Here is a 16,559-nt window from a genome sequence, read left to right on the forward strand (position 1 = left end):
GGCGCTGTCGGGAAATAAGGAGGGAGCTTTAGAGGAGGCCAAACCCTCTGAACAGGCTTCTTTCTTCATCAGCAGGCAAGTAGATTAGCTGTTTGAGAATGCTGAGGGTATGCCTTTAGTTTAGCTTGGTTTATCGATCGCTTCAAACGTAAGCTAAAAAGACAAACAAGAACGGAGCTCGTCGGGCATACGAATGAAATCGTTCGAGTCGAGAAAAAAAAAAGGTACAATTCCTTTCCTCCCTTTGATTAAATCACCCTCACATTGTTATTTACATCCTAAATCAGGGGAGTCCAACTCCAGTGGTCCAGAGCTACCACTCTGCAACTTTTATATCCATCCGTGCTCCAATGCACCCAAATGAAATTCCTGAATTCCCTCTCCTGCTGACATTGAGCTCTGCTGAGGCCTGGTAACGAGCGGATCATTCGATTCAGGTGCTGCAGAAGAGAAGCATCTGAAAGTGGCAGGATGGCAGAGGACTGGATTGGACTGGACTCGAACGCCCCTGTCCTAAATAATACCCATACTGCGTTTTCTAATTTCCCACATTTTTACCATCGCTTGCCTCCTCATCAGAATCCATCAGCGGGATGACTGGAAATCAGTCTCGGGGCATTTCTAATACTTTCTGATGCCTTTTGACCTTTTCCAGGCATTAGTAGCATAGACTTAAATAATATTTCTACCACAACACATTTTGAAATTCGCTGGAAGTGAAAAGTGTCTTCCACTAAAGATAAATATTGAACATTTGAATTTGATCCAATCAAGCACTTTCAGTCTTTTATTAGTAAAAGTCTGTATTCCCTCTTTCCTTCATCGTGCAGAATCCGGATTGTTTTTCTTTTGTTAGTTTGTTTAACATATAAATGTTGCAGATGTTTTTTTGTAGGTATTAGCCAGACTTTGACACAGTGAGCATTCACAGTACAAAAGCACATAATGAAAATTTGGTGGTATGTATATCTTGATTTCCCCCAAATTGCACTTTTTGCTTTTTTAATTTGTGTGTGTCATTATAAATAATTCACTTTGTTCTCATTTATTTTTAGTCTTCAAAACAGAATCGAAAGTAGCAGCGACGACATTTTATGAAAAGTCGTAGAACGTCTTGAATGCTGAGATATTTCTCAGAATTTTACCTCAGAAAGATAAAAGTTATTCACAAACCATTTGAGGCCATAAACAGGGTGTCCCATCAAGTTCCTAAAAACTACAAAATAAGAAAATATCTAAATAAATAAAAACTTGTAAAAGTGCACAAGTGACCAGTGCAACCCCTAGAGAATGGCGTGAAAAGTGGTTGTTGCAACTCCTCCTGTAGCATCTTCCTCATTTGACGTCGGTCACTTTGCCAGATCAAAACAAGTTTACAGCAGCAGGCGATCACAGTGAATTGCTCACAGTTCATTTTTATTATGGAGCGGATGATGCAGTAAAAACCTGTGACAAATCACAATAATGACGAGGATGTAAATAAGGCACGATCAAACATGTCGGCGCTGCAGCAAATTTAGCATGTTTTCATCATCGTGACTCACTTTTCTTATTCCAGTCCAGATTCAACGGTCGGTTCATTTCTATCAGCTGATTACTGGGGGCGTGTTTGGGTTTATAGTTTTTCTTATTTTGTTTCGTGTATCAAAAAATATCACAGCCAAAACTAGATGCATTTTTGTTTCTTTGTTGTTTTTTTCAGAAAGACTTAAGAGTTCAAAACTACCAGGCCATATTCTGTTCCTGTCTCCTGCCTCAGCCTCTCTTTCAGCTGCTGGATGAAACACTCTTAAGCTATAAAGCAAAATTTTTAAGCTAATTCAGAAAAAAATATTTGCGATCGAAGACGGAAATGAATGTCCTTTCATGAAAAGTCAGGCTTTATAGTTAATAATTTCTTGTTGCTCTATTAGTGCTTTTGTCTCTGTTTCTGTTCAGCAGGTGTCTGCAAGGAAAGCTCTCCAGCTTTATCATTCTGCTCAGGAACTGTTTATTGTGCTTAACTTGGCTAATGAGATAAAAGCTTTTCAGCCGCGCAAGAACCAGTTTTATTTTGAATTTGTGGGTGAAAAGGAAAACGCTATATGCTACAACATAACAGCGAAAAGCAAATCATGCCAGAGAGATAATATATTTTTGCTCAAACCAAACGGTTCTAATTCAGATTTATGGGAGCCCCTCCTGGCGGAGCGCAGCTCCAGCAGACCGGCTGCAAGGCCCGAGAAGGAGGAAAATCAAAGATGCTGTGCAGTTCCATAATAATGTTTATTTCAGTTTGGCCTCCTTAGCGCAGCATTAGACCGCAATTCAATATCATAAATCACATGGAGTATGAATGGTCTCAATTGGGACTTTGTGTGATTTTCTAGAAGGTATCGAGTGTCCGGCGGATTCCCCGTTAAGCGATACGACGCCTGATTGTTCAATAGGTGTTTTGAACGTGCTACAGACGTCTGTGGTGAGAAGTCTGCTTATCAATGATCTGAAACCCAAGCAAGAGAATTTGAAAGGAGGACTGTTTGTGTTGGCTTGATGGCAAACCCACAACATGATCGTCTCGACTTTAGTCGATGCAGCACTTCAGGCTAGTTTTTTGTACCGTTTGCAGCACGGCTGCTGCCATGTATCTTGAGGTCTTTCCACTTCCTTACATGCAGCAAAAAATTATCTTACTAATCACCTGAAAAGTTTTTATTCTCAAAAGGCCTGAAAGTTTTGAAAATGTTGCTAGAAAGTTAATGAAAATCACAGGAATAGAAATTCCTTTCATCGTCCCGTAATACAGAAATTCCAGTGCGACAGCAGCAGGTGACAGGCAGTCGAAGCAGATTCACACAGAGATGGAATATGAAAAATACATAAACTGCTAAATAAAGACTGAAGTACTGTACAGCAAAGATAGAATTTTAACATAAATACCATCAGGCGTGTTATTTATGTAAAATAACAATGTGCAACCAAAGCAATGCAACCAGATAGGTCAATTTAAATTTTTTTTTTTTCAAAATGTGCATGTTAGTGGCGATTAGTGACCATAGGAAACTGTACAACAGAAGAGATGTGCAGATACCAGCAAAATGTAATTTAAGAGTAAAAACTGTAAATAACTGTGATCTTAGTATTTCCAATTGTTGACTACATGATGTGTTTATGATGTTTTTATGTTTCAATGACATGAAGTACTTTGAATTGCCTTGTTGCTGAGATGTGCTGTACAAATAAAACTTGATTGATTGAAACTGATTGTGGAGGCGTAGAAACCTCAGGCAGACCGACCGACACAGCATGCTAGCAGTGTTAGCTGCTCCTTAAATATGTAGTTAGCTTTATAAAATACAATGAACTGTTTCTTTCATGTGTCAACGCTGCTACCTAACGGTGGCAGGCCTTCTCGAGACTAATTAGAAACCCTGCAAGGTGCCATGTGGGCATGCTAATGCTTAGGGTTAAAACTAGCAACGTGTTAGCCTATTAGCAACATGTTTTTGGTTTTCCCAGTCAGTGTTACCTTTAGGTTCCTTATTTTGTGTTGTACATACAGAGACATAGTGTTTGCTATATATGTGGTAAAAGACGCAGCTTTGTTTTAATGAAGAAGATCCAGGCAACGACAGGGAAGATATTAGCAACAGTCTTTCGTTGCCTGACTTTAGCTCATCTCAATATTTCTAGAAAAGATGGATTTGGCAGCCGAAGCAGTGTTTTTTTCTTTTAACAGCATAAAAAAAATGTTTGGGTTGAGGCCCCAAATAATGCACTGGTACTTTTGCTTGCTTAATTGTTTTAATTACATAAGTCTATTAATATATCAAAGCTAAATGGCTAAGTGGTACTTTACATGTCCGGTTTTGCAGTATTTCTATAGTTCTGAGGAAACAACAAACTCCAATGAGCCAAAGACATGAAGACATGATGCACAGAAAGAATCAGTGATGATAAAAATGAAAATAAATTTGCAATTCTAAATCATTTGTGAAATAAAATTAGCTTTCTGTCAGCCTCACTAAATCTCAACTTCCACTGAAGAACTTTAAAAGCCTATTAAGGAGTTTTAATGATCTGTTATTTAAACAGATATGAATAAAATACATTTTACAGACATGCCTGCACTAAAGCCATTTAATTCTCCTCTCCAGCTGTTCTAGAGAAATCCTATTTTGGACTCTGTGTTTGGTGAATGTATCTGCGGGGTGGACAGTTTTTTTTTTCTCTTGTTTTCATTTGCAGTATTGAATCATCCTCTCCACCCACTGGTGTGCAACTGAATTTCTGAGAATAAAGGAACATTTTCTCACTAAAAGCCCAGTTGACTTTAGCCTGTCCTTAATGTCATGTTTCATCCAAAGTTTAAAAACAGTCTCAAGCGGAGATGGTGAGGTCTGTGAATTACAATGTACAGGCTGGTTATTATAGATCCCCCCCCAAGATACTGAGCAAAAACTACCAAGCAAAGCCACCTCACTGTAGAGTACAAAAGATTCAGAAGTCTGCCAACACAGAATTGATCTGTAACAGTGGCACATATGAGTGACTGCACAGAATCCCAATCATGTTGAGAGGACAAAAACTTAGGAAACACAACAGACACAGCATAACTTCTGAGGGCTGAGTGACAAACGGTCCAAGGAAGGAGCAGAAGTTTGTCAGCAAAAGACTCCTGCAGACACAAAACCCAGACAGTGGAAGTGGAGTAGTTAAAGCCGTATATTAACACTGGAGTCTTTGTGTCCTGTGTATTAGAAATAAATCCAGTACAATGTCTACGAAGACAGTGAAAGCTGTAATGCTCCACTTGTGAAAGTAAATCTGTTGGGCTTTTCTGTGGCACTCCCTAACCCTGACCCTGATTGCGGTACTGTCACACAGAACACGTTGAAGAAAAAGAGAACAGCTCCCAAAAGGGGGGGAAAATTACTTGTTGAGACGAAAAAAAGTCAGAGTACAAACTACGTAATCGTTTGTGGCTGCAAAAGCACAGACGAGCCGATGTGCTCCGAGCCGATCCCTTTACACCTCTGAAAACTAACAATAGAGACACGGAGCAGCAGTCACTGGAGCAAGGCTCATGACCCACGTTCTGTTTTACACCATATGATATCGATGTGCATGTGTTTCACTCACCTAGTGAACAACAAGGGACCAGGACACACTGCCAGGAGGAGGCAGGTTCACAGAGGCAGAGTGACGCTTTGGAGCAACCTTCTGCTCTGGGTGCTGCTGTCCACAGGATGTTACTTTGACATGCCATCTATCTAAGAGGTTCACGTCCCTGGTAGATTTAGGTAGAACAATGATGTCACCAACACCTTTTTATTAGGGATAGTAATACTTCAGATCTTACAACCCCCTGACTGTCGTGTTCAAAATACTTACATGAACGTAAATGGGTTTGTGAAGACACACCGGTGTAGGAAGTGCTACATTTTTCTAATTTCTACCAACTCCTTTTTGAAAAGTGTGTTTATTATGTCTGATAGGTTCAATTGGGTGTGTGTGTGTGTGTTTTATGTCCAAAGTTTGCTTCTTATTGCAAAAGACACAGACACCTTAAGGACAATAAAGCAACATAAAGAACATACCAAATAAAAAATTTAACTTCTTTTCACATCCATTTTCTTAAAATTTTCACCCATCTCAGTGAACATTGGGGAAAATCTGCATTCACGTTACTGCCATGATGTGCTTTTAGTTGGCAGGCAAACCCAGAGGCAGAAGGTGAGGTGAGCATTTAATAATCACAACAAAAAGGAGATACGTTATAATAAAGCACAGAGGAAAGTGGAGCATATGAAGAGCAACAGGAGAAGCTGAAGCACAGAGGAGAGCGATTGTAGACAAAAGGCAGACGGTTTATTACTAACAGGGTGCAGCTGGGAGAGGAGGCAAACAGGTAGACTGAGGGAAAATTAATAATTAACATCGGGAGCCAAGCCGAGACTTAAAGAGGCAACAATACACGGTGGAAAGAACAATACTAATCGAGGATACAATAAGCAGAAAGAGCAGAACAGCAGAATAAATACAGAAACTGAACACAAGGACATGAACTGATATGGCAAGACAGTCTGTCAACAGTTAATACAGCAACTGAGTGGAATTATGGCAAGACCTAATTGGATATAAATAAACAATTAAGAGGTGGTGAAGACACCAGACATGAATAAAACCAATGAAGCCAATGATCATAACGATTTCAGCAACCAAACTCTTTTTTTGTAATCATTGTTGGCCAGTTTTTTTTTTTGCAAATTTCCACTTGAAATTTGAGATTGGAATTCTCCCTCTGTGGATGGAGCTTAAACTTCACTTTAATGTTCAGATTAAGCAGATTATTTATCAGATTCAAGTCAGGACTCTGGATGGGCCTCTTCCAATCACAAGAAACTTGGTCAGTACAATTAAAGATCATACCTGTTAGGGGTGTGAATGATTTTGGGCTCAACACTTTTTACAGAGTCTGCAACATACTTGTGTACATATGATTTCATGAAAACAGCATTCCCTGACAGCTGTGGCCTCGGGGAATGGCTCAAGTACGGTTTGTGGAGCACAACAACAAGTCTGGGGTTTTCCCTTGGCCTCCCAATTCCCCCAGATCTCAAACCAAATGCAGCTCATCTTACAACTTCCGAGATCTAAAGGATCCACCGCTAACATCCAGATGCAACAGCACAACCTCAGAAGTCCATGCCTCTACAGATCAAGAATGTGTAAATAAAAGGGAACCAACACACACTCTCTTAAAGGGGCAGTGTTATGTATTTTCAAAGCATTTCATAAAACTATCAAGAAACTATGTTACATTCAGCTCTAAAAATCATATTTATATCAAATATGAATTAAGAAATATTTGGCTTTGTAATTTATCGCCTTGAAATTGGGCCTCTGTCTCTTTAAGAAACTCCACCTCCAGGAAGTCGTCACAACATGGCTCCTCTATTAACTCTTTAACAACGTCTTTACCAGTGCTGCACTGAGAAGTAGTTTGCTTAATGATCCACCAGGTGTTTGCTAATTGCTGCTGGCTAGTCTGAAGGAGCCGAGTGGGGGATTGGCAGTGGAGGGCTGCTCTGAGATTCAGAAGCTCAGAGGAGGAGCTGCGCCTGGAAGGCGGGGCTAGGTCCAACCAGCTGAATGGTTGCCGTGGGAAATGAAAGGATTTCTTAAACATGCATGAAAGAATTAAAGCAACACTTCAGGTATGTTTTTGATGAGGGGATAACATTATAACATGATGCAAAGCTCAAAAATAGTTGACTTTACATCATGCTGCCCCTTTAAGTAGGTAATCATAATGTTTATAATTTATACACAAAGGAAGAAGCTCTAGTTTTCTTCCAATTATGTAGTTTCAGGAAACATTATCAATCGATATCCCTCATTACCAGCACCGCAATGTTACATTTAACATTCAACTTTATTTCCAACTCGTCATTTTGCATAAACTTCCATAAAAATTCTGTGATGGTTACATAATTTAAGCTTCTACTTTAGCGTCTTGTCTCGTTTTTGCTGAAGATCATACCAAAAACAGAGCCGAAGCACTTAGCATTTGATTTTACAAAAGTCTCTCACGGCGAGTTCTTCCTTTTCCTGCTGATAAGTGCATATTTTTTTTCCAATACATTTTTATAAGACAGAACAATAAAACCAAAGCCTGAAAATGGATGGTTGTCTGAGGGCGTACATTTTGCAGGCTGGAGGAAACGGTGACCTGGTTCACTCTAGGCTATCTTTAGTGACACCTCTGTGTACTCGGATCGCAGCAGGTGGCGGCACAAAACGTTCCGCCACCTTTCCATCCCATGTGTAACGTAGCTTGAGTCGGCCTAAAAAAAACAGCGTGAGCAGCTATACACACCAGTAGGAATCATGAAAACCTGTCGCCTTTTCCAGTGGGAAGAGTATTCTCCCTCCCCTCGCTGCCATCGCATTTGAAAAAGCACAAACATGAGAATATTTTAACATCATTATCTACTTTTTTTTTTTTGTTTCGGGACCTGCATAACCTCTATTGAGTTTATATCCGCAATAATTTCAGCAAATTATGTCTGACTTGAACTAAATATAACTGGAAGAAAAACTAGAAATTGCTTATTGGAACGGAGACCCTCGCAACCTTATTTAATCTGGGGGTGACGTGACTTCCACGAAATCTGAAATGAGAGCCAAATGGAGGCTTGTCATGGTTTGTTTATTCAGCACCCATCTACCAGGAAGAATTATATGAATAATAATTTCTTATCCTTCCATTCCATCTGCTAAATTAGAGGAGACATGAGTGATTATTCAATTTACCACCGCCTCCAAGAATCCTTTTAGCATTACTGGCTTTATCGGAGAAGTTTGACTGTAGCTCACTTTTTGGGGTTGAAATCAAACTCTGGCGTGAAAATAAAAGTGTTAAACTAATATGTGTCAGGGAGCAACACTAAGTAAGAAAACAAAATCTTAATAGTCAATGTTAAAGCAGCTTAAAAAGCTAACTTAGGATACAGAATTCCAGTTATGCTAATATTATTTACTTATTTTGAAACAATTTGTTCAGGACTTCTTTCTGCCTCCATTTCTTGCAGAAATAATCTGCATCAGTTTAAATAACCAGACAACAGCTTACACATTTTAGAAATAGCAGCATGTTATTCATCTCAAATGTTTAAAGTTAGCATTGTTCTCAGACCCTCTCAGATTGAAGAGGGTCTGAGAGGCATGTCACCATTCAGTTTCTTAAATTGGTATTCGCCACTAGCTAATACCAAATGTGTTCCAGATGAAGACGCCAGTCAACTGAATTAATTTTGATTGAATAAATTAAATAGAAATTAAAGAGTTTTTTTTTAAAAAAAAAGCTTTTTGTATAAGATTTGTTCTTGTTTTTTATTTGTACAGCTTTACAAGGAAACCAATACATGCAGACTTGTGCTTCAGGTTTGTGCTTTGATTCTACATTTTGATCCCAGTGTCTGTCTTCCTTCTTCTAATATTGTTGCATTTTCTGTCTTGTGAAGAAAAGAAGAAAAAAAAAAAAAAAAAACAGAAATCACCTTCACATCCCTCCCATAAAAAAATCCAAAAGATACGGTGTTACAAACAAAAGACAGGCAGCGTTCCCGAGTCTGCAGATATGGATCGCCATCAGTTCCCATGACGTTCTGTTTTAATCACCTGCTGCCTCCACAGCGCTGCTGGCTCGGTCTGTGCTGCCAATTTGTGATGTTTCCAGTTGGGATGTTCTCTTTTCGGTTCTGGGTTGAAGTTTAAAATAGGACCTTCGCCTTTGGGTGTCTTGCACAGGTGTCTCAGGGCTTCCTTTTGACAGTGTAGACATCTAATGACCATGTGAAGTTCTCCAGCCCCGAAAGCCAAAAAAACTCCTCACCAAATCCTCCAAGCTCAGTAAACGTAGACACAGGTGATTCGTTTCACCTCTCCTTTTACGCTACAGTCAATTAAAAACATCTCAGGTTTTTTTGTACCTCAAAATAACTGACGAGTTGTTTACGGCGTGTTTCTGATAATAGAAAGTCTTACAATTTATTTTCAATCTGAACAAAGACGTGAAACTTTATAGTTGCTTCCAGTTGTCAGATGTTTTGTAGTGTAAAAATAATAATGAAAAAAAAAGTCTGCCTGAAAGAAAGATGGCTGATTCCCCCACAGAGTCTGATGTCCAAACTCAGAGTCCTTAGTCTGTTTTCAGTCACATAGAGGCGACACAGTGTTACTTATTTATTTTTTATCCTGAGATACTCTCTCCTCTCACTTTAAACCCACACAGACAGTAACGATAGTGAGTCTCAGACACACTTTGAAACTTCCTCATACTTATAATGGCTTTTTTACAGCTGCCTTATTTTTAGGAATAATGTCAGTCTTGACTTTTTGAAGAATGCAAACACAGACCTGTGGATTAAAAAAAAAGCAAAATAAATTTTAAAATAACAGAAACGCATTGTCCAAAGCAGGTAATCTGACTACGTGCAAAGAAAATCCAGAACTGTAAGTACAGATAACTACTGCAGTAAATGGAAAAAATCCAGGTCATTACTTTGTAGAAATCAGTTTTGAATTTATATCTGATTTATAACAGCAAGAACGATGGTAAAAGATCCAGGGGGGTGAATACTTTTTAGAGGAACTGCCTTCAGTTTGGACATAATCTGCTACAAACATTTTGTCCAAATACAACGACGATGTCGCCAAGCTGCGATGTTTTTACATGTGCTGTGGTAATCACACACCGGCTCGTCCAACTTTGCCACTACTAATTAATATAATTTTCCTCTAAGCTGAAAATGACTGAGCTCCGACTCTGTTTCAGAAAGCCCTTTAGAAAATTTAATGTCGGTGCTATGAAGACAGAATGTGTTAATTACAATATGCTTTCAGCAAATTCCTCCTGTCAGTCACTTGAGATTAAGGTGCAGCTCCGGCTCTCCTGCCTCCGTTCATTTATGTGACAAAACAGAAAATAGTTAGCAGTTAATTAGGAAGCACAGGTGCTCTCAAAAGCTCAAACTGGTGTATTTTGTAATAAATGACTGAATCCAGGCATGTCACCACTCAGTTTCTTGAGCACCACGTTTCATTCTACCTTTCTTAAGTTCGGTGAGTAATACTCCATGTCAGACAATTAGCGATTAGCAGAGGTTTATCACAGTGTCAGCATAATGTGCGTTGATGTAGAAATGCTGGTGCTATAAGTTAAATCAATAAGTTTCAGAAATGTAATTCTGTGTGGATAATAAAGACGATGGCAATAATTGATAATATCTTACAGACTGGATCCGACTCAATCTGTCAACCAAAAGAATTTAAATACCATTCCTTCATCGGATCCGATTCAGGCCATAAAGGCAATGTTCTGTGAAAAGGGCTTACAGTGGCGTCTCTTCAATATATTAACGGCACCTTTTTGTAGTCAAACTATTTCAGTGGGCTGAACATGTCCTTCACTCTAAATCAAATTCATGTTGGATTGGAGTCAGTGATGTTGCTTTTGAATCGTTGTCTGTCGAATGTAAGGGTCACTGCAGCATCCAGGAAATCGATACAACAATCTTAGAAAGTACCTTTTACCCTATTGACCCTCTGATGAACGAGAATGAAAGAGGTAACAAAAGGTAGTGTATTTGTGAGGATTTGTTTTTTTGAGTGTATTTCGGGTGTTGTGTTGTCACGTCTTGCCCTTGATTGTTCCCGGCTGTGTCTCGTGTTCCCTGGTTATACCCTGCGTATTTAACCTCACCTGTGTCCCTTGCTCCTTGTGGGGTCCTAGTCGTAAGTCAAGTCGTGGGTCGTACATACCTGTGTCTGCCTTGCTCCAGTTTTGCGCCTCCGCAGTGCAACCAGTGTCTGGGTTCCTTGTCTTATTGCTCACCTGCGCTGTCTGGACTGTGTTTTCTGACTGATCTCCATTAAAACCATCATTCTGCACTTCTGCCTGGGTCCAACCGAGTTTCTCCTCAACACCAAACACCCCACATTACGACAATATTCAAGACCCTTAAACAGGCCAGTATTCTGTCCACAAGGACAATATCCACTGGCAGCCCCCAGCGACGTGTTCTCGCCCCACCCCAGTTCTCCCTGTATGCAAATGATCGCTGTTCAGTGTACCCTTTTTTTTTTTTTTTACCCTTGTGCATGCGAGGGCTGAGGGAAACGTAGTGGACTGTGGTAAATGATACAAGTTTTATGTGTGTGGGGTTGGTTGGACCCCATTTGCACCGTCTGGAAGAAGGCAAAGCAAAGACTGTATTTCCTGTGCCAAGTCAAGAGCTAACACCTACAGGAGCTGCTGGCCGTCTTTAGCACGGCCATTATTCAGAAAGGACAAGCAGGTATAGACAATGGTGATTTATTTCTTCTAAAGATTATATATTAATGTCTGTATGATGTCAGAATGTGAAGCCAAAGTGAAAGCCCTTATCTGTGCACACAAACTTTGTCAATAAAGTTAATTTGAAATTTTATCTTAATTTAAGATTTCTTTGGAGCTCTGACAAAGATTAATATATATTTAGCTACTGGAACTATAAGTCAGGCATTGTAAGAATAAAATTTACATGACCTCTCCTGACTGTACTCGGTTTTGTTAGTTCATGTGAGCTAAGTAAGGCTGGTAAAAGTGGTCATTACTGCTACAAATATTTAATTTCCCTCCTAAAATAAGAAGTTTACCCACAATGCAATTTCCTAGAAGCGTCAAAGAAAAAGTCAATCCGGAAAACCTTTGAGGAAATCCTCCTTTGTGTAAAAATATGCTGTGTCCTCATTTGCTCCTCGGGGCCCGTCTTCCGAGAGATGCTTGTTCAGCATGCAGACGAAGGAGCTATTTGAGTGCAACACGCAGACAAGCAGACAAGGTGTAATCCGTAGATAAACACTGACAAGGAGCAGGCAAACAGGAAGCCAGCAGGAATAAAAGATGGCTGCACCTACAAAAGCACACTGCTGGCCAGCGAAGGCAAACAAGCCAGCTGGAGACTGCCAGCACAGCTCAATTTACATTACATTCTACAATCAGGGCTTGATTGACATTGAGAGGCTGCATTCAGGATAACAAAGAGGGCCCACTCTGTTTGAGGATGAAGGGCATGTTTCTACAACAACAAGCGAGTTACGCGTCGGTGGAGTATGACGGGCCGTTTCCGCACAAAATCGGTTTCACCGCACTCACAGACATCCGAGATTGGATTTTGACTTGACATTTTAGTAAAATAAGATGTTACGATTAGACAAAATGACCATTTGAGATGTCAGTAATTACATTTTGATTGGTATAAATAATGACAGAATTGTGTGGAGGCTTCAATTAGATATCTATCATGAATTATTGACTTTCTGAAGCATATTTCAGATATCCCATAATTATTAAAGTAAATTTGAGATATCACTTTTTGTTCTGATTAGTGATAATTCTAGCGAAAGATCTTAAATGACACCATACTTCAAGATATCTTAAATGTATTTTTTAGATATAAATTTGATTAGTGGAATTTAAATAGCAGATAATTTGATGTCTCCAAATGAATTTGATAAATCTTTAATTAGATCACTTTTCTTCTTTGATACATCCTGAATATCTGACTAGTTAGAATGATGTTACTGATATCTTGAATTAGTGTTGTCTGGTCAAAATGTTACAGACTTATGTAGCATTTTTTACATTTCCATAAAAAACAATGAAAAAAAAATGAAAAAAGATTATTGAACATTTTCAGAATGGGAATGGGTTCACAGGAGAACTTTTAGCTTTTCAGAGCCGTTACTGATCGCAATGTGTTTGTCGGAAGTGAATCAGTTCTTGGCAGATTTCTGAAGCAGTTCACAAAGTTTTGCATTCATTCTCCTTTTATCCCAATCTGCTGAGCTCTTTCTAGATTCTAGCCAAATTTTCTGACCGTTCTGCGCAGGACACCAACAAATTCTGCAGGCAACTATTTGGACAGCTCAGTGGCAGCACCAGGGGGCTTACTAGTATATTATCTCCAAATCTCAAAATATAATTGTCAGATAATTGTGATAATTACGGTCAAGATATCTTAAATTGTAATTATGGATATGTGACCTATCAAATGAGAAATCTGGTGATGGCACTTGAGATGTCTTAAAAATAATTTTTGCTTATCAAAACAGAATTGGAGGCATCTTGAATTATTATTCTTAATAAACACAGATATCTCAAATTACCATTCCAGATAGTCAAAATGCATTGTTAGACATTTAAAATGCAATATTGTCAGATAAACTTTATATTAAAAAGACCTGCCACATATATAGGTAAGAAATCATTTATACCTTGGCAACCTGCTCGTAAAATTACATACAGATTATTGAAGATGTAAACAGTTCCAAAGATTATTAGCACTGGAGTTCAGCCTTACTGATATGTTAAATGTTTAATAATACGCATGTAGGATATGCCTTACTGCAGCCTCTGTGGCTGAGGTCTGAAGCTCAGCAAATGATTGGTCAAATCCGTTTTGCCGGACACCACACCTGATTTGCAAATGAAAAGATATTTTTAGGGAACAGAATAAATGATTTTAAATGTGAATGAAATGCTCGTAATGTTAGCTTAATTCAGCTGTGTAATTCGTTTATGCAAATAATTTGAACCATCTCGTCCAATCAGAGCTCACCTCCACTAAGCAGAATCTGAGTTAAACACAACCTGAGGGGAGATTTAGACTGAGGAAATGTGTTGTATATTTTCAGGCTTTTAGTCGACTGGTCGGGTTACAGGTTACTGGAGCAATAATAAATAAAAAATGACTTACGAATCAGCTTGAGTCTGTTTGTGCTTTTTTTTCCTCTTCTTTTTGTCTGAAAACAAAAATGATTTTCTTTTCCCAAGACGGCAGCCATTTTCATTTTGCACCGGCTGCGACTCAGACTGGATAAGCTAATCAGCTCACGCCTCAGGGATTACATTTCTTATCATATCTCTGCCACCAGTCAGGTTAAGAACGCTGTCACGTTGCAACAGTTTTTTTTTTTACTCACTCATTTAAAATTATTATTTTTTTTTACTATTATTATTAAAGCTCCATTTTAAATCAAGATTTGGATAAAGTCACCGACTCGGTTAATTGGTTTCCATTATATTACAAGGATTGTGAAGCAGTCTGCTGGCAGCAGCGACTTGGACTGAAGCTCTGCTGACTCACACCATGTCACAACTCCACTTCGCTCCGTCTGTGTGAAGCACTTGGTAGCTACTTTAATGCATGTTCAGGTAAGTGTGAGCAGAATGCAAAACGCTTCCGGGTTTTAAAAAGGTTTTTCTGAATGATGCTACTTGGATTTAAATGCTGCAGTGTAAATGGATGTCATCAGCGTGGCCACTAATATGACAACCAAATGGCGACGTGGCATTGTGAAGATTATTTAATTTAAACTTTAACCTGACTGACCTGAACCTGCGTGTTCACCAAACCCACAGACGGAAGAACGCACAAGAATCCTGCACAAGACAAAGGCATGACTGGAAGTTAAATACGACTGGAGACGGGTGAGGAGGATGACTGCTCAGGGCAAAAACATAAGAGAAATTAACACAGGAAGCAGACTAGACAGAGACCACAGGAATAAATCCAAACAAGAACTAAAACCTTTAAAGGATATCAGAAGCTGCTCAACACAAAAACTAAAGAAAACCAAAACGTGGAGACTGGAACGTAACAGGACTGAAGTATCACGATAATGATAATCAAGGCTAGGATGGAAACAAGACAACGGAGATAATAACAGAGACGGGATCGGACATGACGGCTAGATAAGAAACTGGCTGAAACAAAAATCTAATTAAAACAGAACCTAACTGAGCAGAAAAAGAGCTGACATTTGGGTCGTTCACTTTTTAGTGACAAAAACCATAAATATAGAGCAAGAGCTGCAAGGAAATAGTTTGAATCAAAGTGTCGTCACTTGATAGAATGACGCAGTCAAAGTCCAATGATGGCCCTTTGTTATGTGAGGCCAGATTTGAACATTGTTGCGTACACACTGAAATTACAAATCAGTGCAGGCAGCATGCCCACCACACTTTGATTTGTCATCAACGGTGAAGCCATCTGCTACAGGGGTGTTTAAACATTTTGCAGCATGGGCCAGAATCCCAAACATAACGGGGGCCCATACCGTTTCCCTGACTTGAAACACAAAATAATGAGAATTATTGAAAAAGTTCATCAATAAATTAAATGACCAATATTTTAATTGAAACAAAGTGGCAACTTTTGTGTCTGAATAAAAGGCCGGATGTTTCCTAACTTTTCGGGTAAGTAAAGTCTTTTAGTCTACTCCTGGCAACAATAAGGAAAACTTTCTTCAAAAAACAAATCTGGTAGAATAATAGTGTAAAAAAAAACTGGTTTTGCTTTTTTTTAAAGTAAATAGTTGCTGGATATTTTTAGTTATTTAGTAGAAATTTAAATTAAAAGAGAACATGGCTAATAAAGGAAATGATAAACAGTTCCATTAAAGATGAGTAAAATTTGTCACTAAAATTTTTGTGCTAGAAAATTATAAAACTTTGCAGATTTGTAGCATCCTTGAACTGCAGTCAGGGGTCACACACGATGATTCCAAGGGCCACAAATGGCCCCCTGGCCACACTTTGGACACCCCTGATATTTAATTTTTCTTCGCTAACTTTATGTTGATCAACCAAGTTAAAATAGTTTATGGTTGAATTTAACATAATGTGGAGAATCTTCAAGCTAACCAACATTTTTACAAAGAACAGGAACATGTTCTTTTTTAAAAAAAATATTTTACATGCTGCATGAGGAGCAGAAACTGCCGTCAGCTGTTGAAGCTGGTTTAAATCTGCAGGGCACAGTGTAAAGTTTATTGAGGGAGGTCAGGCAGCCTGTATATCCCACACTGAAGCGTCTCTGGGTGAGGTTTTATATCCGATTCGCATCTCCTGAATGGAAGCCGAGATAAACTGCTGTTGTCAAGATGGCCGACCCTGATACGACCCCCTTTACGGCTGAGGTACCACAAATAAATTTTTTAAAAAAAAGTCTCGATATGCAACCTCTCCT

Source organism: Poecilia mexicana, unplaced genomic scaffold, assembly GCF_051168715.1.
Source record: "Poecilia mexicana isolate PSO_F unplaced genomic scaffold, ASM5116871v1 scaffold_3, whole genome shotgun sequence".
NCBI lineage: Eukaryota > Metazoa > Chordata > Actinopteri > Cyprinodontiformes > Poeciliidae > Poecilia > Poecilia mexicana.